General features: G+C 37.3%; 1 protein-coding gene across 7 annotated transcripts in view; it reads left to right on the top strand.

The window, feature by feature from the left end:
- The window catches only part of mctp1a (multiple C2 domains, transmembrane 1a), a 138,768-nt gene that overhangs the window by 4,639 nt on the left and 122,741 nt on the right, over positions 1–11,388 (top strand). The gene's annotated exons all lie outside the window — the stretch shown is intronic.

The raw sequence follows: 11,388 nt of genomic DNA, 5'->3' as shown, positions 1-11,388 counted from the left end.
TGTCACGTCAACTACCCGGATACAGTTTTACGTTTTGGACTACACATTATTATTCAACTCCATTCTCTAAACATCATCACAAGCAGGTTTACAGAAATCCAGATGTAGACTGTAGATTGTAGCTGAAGGTTTCGATCTCTTATGTGATCTCTTATTACACTCACTTCACATCAGCAGCATGGAACAGCCCCAGAGAGGCCACAAGGACTTCATCCACTACTGGTGACACTCAATAGCAACTTTATAAATCATTATAGTAAACAGTTGCAGAAAAGTAAACTCAGAAAGTATAAGGTGAGTTTAAGGTTGTTCAATGTGAGCTTTTTATGAAGATTGGTCCTGGGATCTGCACAAGACACGGGTCTTTATTTTTTACCATTTCTTTCAAGATACAAATCTACAGGTGTAGTTTATGGCAGTACAGATCTTTATGATCTACTTTAAAAACACGTAGTCCCCCTAGTTGTATGCACAAAGCAAACAGCTTCCTATTGTCATTCTTTTAATGTCCCGCGAGAAGTTTAAACAATACATACATCAAGTAGCATGTGATTGCATAAAAGAAGAGTAATGTATGCACATGTAACCTGTAAGTTAATAAGCTATAGATTTTTTTTTGTCCCTCTGGGGAAAACTTTAAGCTAAGAAAGCTTAAAAAACCTGTATACTTTAATATATTATAATGTCGATGTGGGTAAAAGGTGTTTGTATGTATCTGTATTTGGGTCATTTTGTGTAAACAACATGCAAGAGCTCAGGTAAATTATCTTAATACATGTAACTTAATCAGTAACATGTCATATGTGTAGCTTTGGCTTGCATAATTCACTAAATGTGGCTGTATGAGTATAGGACGTTATCACAAAATGAACTGCGATGGTTGAAATATCAGTCCTTTGTAACAGGCATTTAACAGAGCTGATTTTCTGTTGCTATCATCATCACATTTCCTCTTCCTCTGAGAGCGGTAAACCACAGTGGGCCGACCACCCACCTAACTTACTCAGACTGATGCTCTCTGGCCGAATAAAAGAACAATGCTTTGCTCACTGTGTGTCTTCACGACTTAATGATCTTTCCCAGCACCCTTGGAGGCTTGTGATGATAATAAGAAGACACAAAATGGAGGATGTGCTGTTTGTAGGCTGCTTGTTATAGTCTGACTCTTCTAGCCGGAGCTAAAAATGTCCGTACAATATCCTGATGGAGGAAATGCTGAGGAGGTGTTGGATGGTTCAGGACATTTGATTGTACTAAAGCTGAAGGCGTGTTGGTCTCTGTTGTATGCTTCTTGTTTGGATGCATGAGCAATGAAATATTTTAGAGAAACAAAAGGCATTTTGAGCTTTAAGCTAACTCTCCTTGTTTTTTTTTTTTACTCTCTTTTGCATTATGGCATCAGACTAGTTTCTCATTCTGTGTGGATATATTACATAACCTTAAACTGAGTTTGCTTTAGAGCTGAATGCTGAACCAGTGTTCTCAATAGAAGTTTTAATAGCTTTTGGGTCCACAGTTGAACTTTAGTTTTATTTAAGCAACTTTACAACAACAATAATAATATACTGTATTTCCTGTGTTACAATGTATTGATTGTACTGAGCTCTAAATATAAACTGTACAGATTGGCATAGGAAAAAAAATACAAATTTTATCATGTAAATATTGAAACATAGCATGTTTTTCGGCAAACTAACTCTTTTATTAAACTGAAATGATGTATGCCACACTCTCTCTGCCCGTGGCCTGGGTTATAGATTCCTGGACCTTGAATAAACCCAGCTAGCAAAAGGTTAACTCTCAGTGCCAGTCCCAAGCCCAGATAAAATAGGAGGGTTGCATCAGGAAGCACATCCGGCATAAAACCTGTGCCAAATCAAAATATATGGATCAGATGATCCACTGTTGTGAGTATTGACAGAGAGCAGTCGAGGGACAACAACAACACCATTAAAATGAAATGAGGTCTACTTCACATCACTTATTTTTGTGCATAATAATCACTTTGAAAGAAAAAAGAACAGGCCTCTGCTGTTTGGTTTAAAGCATGATACTATTGTTAATGTTGGTCCTCAGATGCTTTGAAAGCTTTGTGCTGCACTTTTCATCTGGAAGGTAGAAGAAAGGTTATATGAATATACTGGACCTTAACCGTAATTAAAAACCACAAAATAACAACAAGCCTGATATGCAGTGTCATTTTCATTCTTAAATTTAGGCACAACAGACTGAGCAGATATGAAATATTTGCACCAAAAAGGGTTGTCTATTAAATCTGTTTCACATGTAAAAAAACTAAATAAATTTGCATTTCAATGAAAACTGAACTAATGATTATGATGCCTTTTAATACACACAAGTCAGCTAAGGGAACAGCTTCAATACATATATTTTTTTACTCCAATTATCAAAGGTGTAGCTGTGTATGTATCACATTACATCTATGATTACTATTTTAAATAGAAGTGTGCATGCGTGGGTTGTGTTCGTGTTTGATGCGTGCCAGAAAACGACCATCTTGTTGGCAGTGTCTGTCTGCTGCAGCAAGACTCCTGTATCCTGCGATTGGAGATGTGTGGGTATGTGCAGAGTGTATCTGTTTCTCAACTCTATATTTATTGGGACACCTATTTCACCCAGAGATGTAATTATTGTAGAAAGCCCGTGTCTCCTCAGCATAATTAGCTTAAAGGCTTAGCATTGACCTACAGGAGATAGAATTGCTCTGAATTTTAATTTTAAAATAGTCCTTTTCTGTCATCACAATTCATGGCTTACTGTAACTGTAAGCCAAGTCCAGATCCGAGCAAAGTTCCAGACATATCAGTTGTATGCTAGAATCATCTCATAGCAGATTCCGTGATATTGTCAAATATCAAGGTGTTGCTTTAGGAACAGTAGCACTGCTTTTACACACTTTTCTGGCCAAGCTTCTGAATCCTGGTTTACCAGATTGTAGGAATACTGTAAGTGAAAAAATCTGAAAGGCAAAGTTTTCCCCCTGCATACATGAAATAATGTAATCTACTTACTATATTTGGTCAGTAAAAGACACATAAATAATGAATGCAAATGTTTGTTGTGATATACACTTACTGTAAGAAGAAGAATAGTTTATTTTATTGTCTTGTATTTTATGTGGATAATATATGCATACAGTGTAAAATTTAGTCTAGGTTACACTATCAGGGTTTGCCTAAGAATTGCTTAGGACTGTTTACCTGTCCCTGTGTGTTATCTCATTTACAGATAAAGGCAGATGTAATTGGTGTTTCACACTTCATGCAGAATGGATGGTTGACTTTGTAAATGGTAATAAGATCTCTAGTGACTAGATTTGTTTTTAAAGATTTGCTTGTTTGATTGTAGTGGAACAGCACAGTTTTAGTTCAAACTTTAGACTGAGGCATTTATTAGACGCTACAACTGAAGAGTTAAATCTTAGTGCCAGTCCCAAACACGGATAAAAGTGGGAGGGTTGTGTCAGGAAGGGCATGCGGTGTAAAACCTGTGTCAAATCTAATATGCGGACCATGTGATCTGCTGTTGTGACCCCAAACAGGGAGCAGACGAAAGAAGAACATTTTTATTAAACACTAGTAAAATATGTACCGGATAAATGACTGTAGGACTAAATATAGACTGATCAATCTTCATCCCACCAAGGAAAACTAGCAGCTAGCAATGTTCAATTCATATCCTGACCCAAGTGTTTGTTAGGTCCTTAGGTATCAACCAGCTCCATTACAGAGAGGTCAAGCTGTACAGATTGATACAAGTGCTCCAGTGATATCAGGAGAATAGCTAACATATTGCTAGGGGATGCCACAAGTGCTGCAGTGTCAGTCTTCACCAGTGTGCCTGCACTCAGCACTTCAGCAGCCAGAACTGATCATAACTCTGAAATTACCAGCTATTCATATGTCCAAAACAAACCAGCTCCTGATTCATCATATTCACCAGAACACGCTGATGTCTTTACACTGTGTCATGTGAAAGAGTGTATTCACTTGGAGTTAGATAGCAGCATTGCACTATCTAGTCTTACTCAGGGCAATGGGAATTTTAGTGTGGCTCTGACAGTCTGTCTGTTGTAGGCACCTTTGATATGACAGGGAGCAAAGACCTCCTAGTTATAACAGCTTTGTATTCCACTTATAATGATGAAGCAGGATGACCGGCATCAAGAAATAGAAGCAGATTTGTACAGTCTGATCTTATGGATTATTGATTTAATCCAAATCAGGACTGCCAAATTGTGGAGAATGCTATTATTTTATAAAATTGTTGTTGTGATTAGGTTGAACTGGGCTTGGAACTAGTAAGCTGTTTATACTGAACGGACTTGAACTAGAGTTGACTCGGAGGAAAGTATTCAAATCTGCTAGCTGTACATACCATGTCCTTACTGCATATACAGAACAGGATCAGACACAGAATAACTGAGATGGCGACACTCTACATAACATGAACTATTGTGGACATACAGCCTGAGAGTAGAGAAAAAAATGTTGTGTTGTAATGTGTTAGCCACAAGCTCTGCCACTTAGCTGTTTGCAAGCAAATGTGGAAGGCATGCAGAAGTGGAAGCTGATTCAGCTGGACCAAATGACTTGTTAATATGGATCGCAAGGTAATTACAACACTAAAGAAAAAAGGTGCAAAAAGAATGGTGTGCGACTAGCAAACAAATGAGCATTATGAACAATTCTCAAAATACGGAAGAATGCAAAAAGGTAAAGGCTTCTTCAGCTTTGAAGACCTTTGTCCCAAACGTTGTGTTTGTATATTCTGACCTGCACATAATCTAGAAAGTAGAAAGAGAATGATTGCGGTATGATTCAGTGTCTATTGCAAATGTAGATTTTTTTAAACCTCTCTTGTAAATAATGTAAAATTTTAAATGTTTATATATTTGTTTTCTGTATCTCACACAATCTCCAAACAAACCCAATAACTCATGAACATAAAGTATTACAAAGACCATTTAACATACAGCAAAGCAGCAAAGTTTAGATTATGTCCTATCGACTTGGCCTGTTCTTTTTCACCCAAGCTGCTCAACTGCGATAACCTGTAATTAAAGCTTTACCAGCGCTGAGTTTGAGAGCAGCAAGACCATTTCATTATCTACTTCACAGTGCTCTCTCTTATCTAATAAGTCCATGTTTTTAAACTCCCTTATTTCAGAACAAATCAAACACCAGAGTGTTTGTTTGCATCAAGCTGCTTTCAGCAAAACACAGCACATGAAGATCCGCATTTTGCAAAAGATGTACAGTATGTATGATGTCTTGAAATGTTCATAACTAAACTTAGTTTTAATCACCTTATTAAGTGAGGTGTGAATAGAATTAAACATTAACCATTTAACATGGGATTTAGGAGTGAAGAGAGCTTCTTTCAGTGTTCAAGGTAATTTAGTTTCTGTAGGTGGGGTAACATGGAAGCTGACACAAGCAGATGGCTAATTTGGATCGCCACCTTTTCCAATCACGGTCACGGTATCTTGAAATGGCCGGCCTAAAGGGCAGGAAAAAAAGAAATTCAAACAAGTAACCTCAAAAACAAAGATCTTCTTCTTTTGCTTTCGAAAACCCCAAAAGACCAGAGTCATTCTAGTTAACCTTAAGAAGCTAAAATTGTGAAAATACACAAAGAATGATCTGATTGCTTATTACTGATACCATGGAAATTAGATTAATACTCAATTTTGATGTTCCTGAGTCTATATGTTTTGAGTCAATCATGTGGCAGCAGCACAATTCATAAAGTCATGCAGATACACATGCAGAGATTTAGTTAAGCAACACAATGGGGGATAGAACAGGAATCCTTGACTACAGTGAACATAGACTCAAACTGGACAGAACATTGGCTGTTTTCACCTTTTCAGGGAGGTTAAGTCTGTGCTTACTGTAGACTCAGATGCTTGCTCTTAGCTGACAGGAGTGAAATCTCTTACGCAGTTCTTTTGTTGTTGTTGCCTGTCCGCCTAAAGATGTGAAATGCTTTTCTGCTCACCACAGCCCATCCTTGCTATAGGCTCCAAAGAGTCTGGCTATTCTCCCCAACCTCTCTCATCAACACGATGTTTTGTTCTGCTTACTGGATGTTTTTTTGTATCTGTCACACCAAAAACTGTGAAAACATACAGAGACTAAAATTCCAGATCAGCAGATTCTGAAATGCTCAAAGCAGCCTTGCTCCACCAATTACATGACCAAAGTCACTACTCACTCACTCACTCACTCACTCACTCATTTTCTACCACTTATCCGAACTACTCGGGTCACGGGGAGCCTGTGCCTATCTCAGGCGTCATCGGGCATCAAGGCAGGATACACCCTGGACGGAGTGCCAACCCATCGCAGGGCCCAAAGTCACTACATTTCTCCCAATTATGTTTGATGTGAACATTAACTGATGCTCTTGGCCTGTATCTGCATGAGTTAATGCTCTGCTGCTGCCACATGATTGGACGACTGGATAATTGTATTAATATACAGGTGTTTCTTCTTTCTTTCTTTCTTTCTTTCTTTCTTTCTTTCTTTCTTTCTTTCTTTCTTTCTTTCTTTCTTTCTTTCTTTCTTTCTTTCTTGCAATTAAAGTAATTAAAGTGAATGATATTGATGTTTAGTGTCATAGTATCTATTTTCAAACATGGTCCATTAAGATCCTGTCAGGACTCAGCCCGGACTTTTGGCCTTGTGCCTTTGTTTACGTTCCTCGTCACATGTCTGCCCCACCTTCGTCTGCTCCCCCCTGTTTCCACACCTGTTCCTAACCATGTCTCATTGTCTTTGGTATTTAAGTGAGCCGTGTTGCCGATGGCAGCGAGGAATCATTAGTTACGTTTCGTCATTGTTAAGTGTCATCATTCATATTCTTTTAGTTATCGTCTTTTACTATTTGTCTATTATTTATTAAACCCCATTCATTTGAAGCTATCCTGCATACGGGTCTGTCTCCTTCCATCCTGGTTGTGACAGAATGATTCTGCCTTTAAACTAAGACCCAGCAGGATAGCTTCCAGCTTGGACCGGCTTTTTTTCTTCTCTCTGTGTGTGTGTGTGTGTGTGTGTGTGTGTGTGTGTGTGTGTGTGTGTGTGTGTGTGTGTGTGTGTGTGTGTGTGTGTGTGTGTGTGTGTGTGGTGCCACCTTCTGGTGCTCACGTTGTTCTGCACTTCGCAACAGCAGGCAGCAATACAGCTGCTTTACCTTTGTGGTGACTTTCCAGTATTAAACATTTGGATAGCTGATCCTTCACTATATGATTTTGCCTAGGTTTATTATAAACAAATGTTGAAAGCTGCTATAAATATAAAGATACACATTAGTATAAAATGTCCTTTAGCCTCAAATCCGGTTCTAAATGGTTTGTGTCCCTTTAGCCTGTCATTACAATTCACTGAGCTTAACACCTAACAGTTTAATTAGTTTAAAGGGGTCTGATTGAACAAACCTGGAAAAGGCCATGGCATTTTCAACAAATCAACAAAAAGGAAGTGTTGTGTAGAAGCTGTATAGTGACATTTTCTCTTCTATAAAGTTTAGCATGGTGTGTGAATATTTCTGTTTCATACATCAGTCTGTGTCATTCATGCACCTTATGTTTTCTATCAACACGGTAGCTGCACACTGCATCAAGATTAGATTATTTTAATAATTTGGCTACTGGGTGGATTTCTTTAGATTATTAGTACTAAGTAAAAGATGCTGAAATGGACACGAGGTCACAGGCATCTAAACAGGTGTCTGTCCAGATTCTTTTCAGATTATTATTAAAGAAGAAAGAAAAGATTTGTGAAGAAAAGATGAAAAGTAGATTAAGTAATCATTTCATGTTGTTGTTGGTCTTTTCGTCTGCTTGTTGTTTGGTGTCACCACAGCGGATTACGTGTCATATACGTTTTGGTGCAGGTATTACACTGGATGCTCTTCCTGATTACAATGCTCTCATTTTATCTTTTGGCTTGGGACAGGCACTAAGAGTTAACTCTTCAGTGGCTGGGTTAGGTCCCTGCCCGGGAATCGAACCCAGGCCACGGCAAATAGAGCACGGTTTCCTGCTGCTGGAACATCAGGAGGCAATGATTGGTTTAAACAAACAGTTTGTTTGTTAAACATACTGTAAGTCTTTGTTAATTTGCTTTATGGTTTCTGGTTCCCGGTAGGTTTTATATATAAGGATAAAATATTTAATTTATTTTTTAGTTTTTATTACTGCACATTGTGAAGTGTTTATTCTTACACAACAGCAGTTTGCCAATTATTATAACTTCATAAATTTACAATTAAACATATTAAATGATCGTTTATATTATAAACAGTTATTACATCCCAGCTATTTTTTTGCCCTTTAGAATCTTTAGAAGTTAATTAATTAAACAAACACAAATAATTAAATAATATAAAAATGGTAATACAATAGAACAAGTTTATTAATACAAAACTGTTTGAATTGTAGAAACATGGTAATATAGCAAAATAAAATATAAAAAATATAAATAAAAAAATATCAAATCATGATACATGAAGAAGCATCCTTCTACCAATATTACTACTCTCCCTTCTCTGTACATGTCCAAAGCATATCAGTCTAGCCTCTCTGTCCTTGTTCCCCAAAATCTGAGCTGTCCCTTTAATGTGCACGTTCTTAATCCTGTCCATCCTCATCACTCCTCAATAGAACGTCCTACATCCTCATCTCTGCTACCTTTTTCTCATTTCTACAGTATCTAATCCATACAGCATAGCCGCTCCCACTACTGTCTTGTACACCTTTAACAATCATGATCAGTTTAAATCCAGGTGATACCCACACTGCTCTGAAACAGTGTATTGTGTATATATCTCTCCATTGCTCAGACCTACTCATATCAACTGACAAAGTCTGTCTCACAACAGATAGCTGAAGAACATTGTAGAATCACAGCACAAATATAGTGTTATGTTTCTCACTTACCTGAGGGAGTATGAGCGCTGGAGTGCACTGATATTATGTTGCTAGAAAGCTTTACTTAATCATTTTCACTTCACCCAAAAGGCTCACAGTGAAAACAGGTGGTCACATTCAAACTGTAAGAGTAAAGATAATGCACATTTGTCATTCTTTACGTGTCATTGTTTAAGTTTTTGTGCAACTTAAATAGTTTGTACTCTGTCCTATAACAGCTTACAGGCCTCATGGCCTTGTGATATTTTTTAATGAGGTAATATCTTCACCCCTGTTACAGTGGAATATTGAGGCTCTGGTTTTTCTGGAAGGGATCATTTGCAAGCTCAGGGTTCAATTACTCAAAGAAATGTGTAATTTCAGGTGTCACAGCAAACTGATTTCTTTGGAATACTAAAAGCAAAAGGAGGAATTTTAGTGCGTCTAAAGTGTGTGTGTGTGTGTGTGTGTGTGTGTGTGTGTGTACACACTTGCGTAAGAGTTGAATGAGAGTTAAAGAGAGCCATAAATCATACAGCTGTTCACTAGTGACTGATTTCACATTACCCTTTACCCCCCTCCCCATCTCTCTCTCTCTCTCTCTCTCTCTCTCTCTCTCTCTCTCTCTCTCTCTCTCTCTCTCTCTCTCTCTTTTCTTTTTTGTTTATTTCTGTCACTCAACCCCCATCCCCTGTACACACACACACACACACACACACACACACACACACACACACACACACACACACACACACACACACACACACACACACACACACACATAATTAAAAGCTTGATTTGATTACATTTTATGTTTTGGGGAAAAAGTCCCTTTTAATTATTTGAGATTCTTACTGTTGGTGCAGTTTTTCTGCTGACAGTGCAGGAGAGGGCTAAGAAAAAGCTGTACAATGCTTGAAATACTGTATCAAGGATTTTTTCTGTCATTATTATTTTACTCATTACATATTTAAGAAGGAATTTAACTCATCTCTACTTGCTATAATGTTTTTTTATAACTGATGGCACACTATATTTGAGGGATGCTAATTATTTTAAAAATCCAGTGATCCAGTGATCACTGATTACTGAGAGATGTCCATGCATGTCTATTACTGCAGTAGTCTGGTTTAAACTGGCTCATACAAACATAACTTAAATGATCCTTCATAACCATAGATCTTGATTTTTGTTAAAATTTTAGTTACTTCTTTTGAGTGACAAGTGATTTTAGAAAAATCTTTACAGATATATGCCTGTTACTTTCTGTTGATTTGTTTGTCTTAGATATTTACTGTGCTTAAAAAGCCTAAACTGCAACCAATGGGTCGAAAATCACTCGCCCTATGCTCACATTGTGAGTGTTTTGTTTATGAGTGAACAAGGAGCAGGACAGTTAACTTTAACTCGACTCAGACAGTGCTGTTCCGAATACCGGCTGTAATGAATCTGTTCACTACAAACATTCTGTAAGTTATCAGAATCAACACTTTTATCAGGTTAGTCTGTACTATTTAGTCTTACTCTTTTTCTTGATTAGAAAAAACTGATTTAATCTACAATATGTAGCTACAGGTTTCTGTTCTCAGTGTTCAACTCTCAACTGCCTTTTATAAAAAAATCATTAGATAATGCTTGATAATATTATTTAAAATCATCATCTCTCACCAAATCTATGGTCACAAGCCAGTTCTGATCATTGCTACAAATATTTATGCCATTGGATATTAATGTATTTATTTAGCTAGTTTCTATAGCAGAAATTATCGTTTATGATGGAAGTTCCTTTGTGTTGACAGAGCTTTTGTTAGCTTACATTAGCTGTTATATAGGATATCTGTCATTAGTTCTAGTTATTATTTGCACACATGTTGTGTTGGGATAAATGTGAACTAATTTACAATTTCATTAAAAGCTTCATTAAAAGCCTTTTTACTGAGGATTACTTATACTTATAATATTATACCATATAACCCTGTACTTGAGAATAACCTGACAAAAAGTTATTAAAATTTTAATAATTATTTTACCCAGCTCCAGTGTTGTAATGTAACGAAGTACAAATACTTCGTTACCGTACTTAAGTAGAAATTTCACGTATCTGTACTTTACTTCGCTATTTAAATTTATGTCAACTTTCACTTTTACTCCACTACATTTCCTAGATAAAATGTATACTTTTACTCCGCTATATTTCCACTAAGCATCTTCGTTACTCGTTACTACAAAATAAAATCAGAAGAAATGTGTGAGACTGCAATAAGGGAGGTTTGGTGAATCACTGCTCCTAGATTGCATTACGCACGTCCGCACGCTCTACGGAGAAGTACAGGCACGTGCAGCGTGCACGCGCAGTCAGAGCTGGAGGCGTTTATTCGGCTGAAAGCCGCAAATACGGCAATCAAAAGCAGTGAAATTTCACTATTCTTTTACCAGAGTTGATAGCACAA

The sequence above is a fragment of the Tachysurus fulvidraco genome, chromosome 9 (genome assembly GCF_022655615.1).
Source record: "Tachysurus fulvidraco isolate hzauxx_2018 chromosome 9, HZAU_PFXX_2.0, whole genome shotgun sequence".
Classification (NCBI taxonomy): domain Eukaryota; kingdom Metazoa; phylum Chordata; class Actinopteri; order Siluriformes; family Bagridae; genus Tachysurus; species Tachysurus fulvidraco.
Note: the sequence above shows the minus strand (reverse complement) of the source record. Positions and strands in the feature narration are given on the sequence as shown.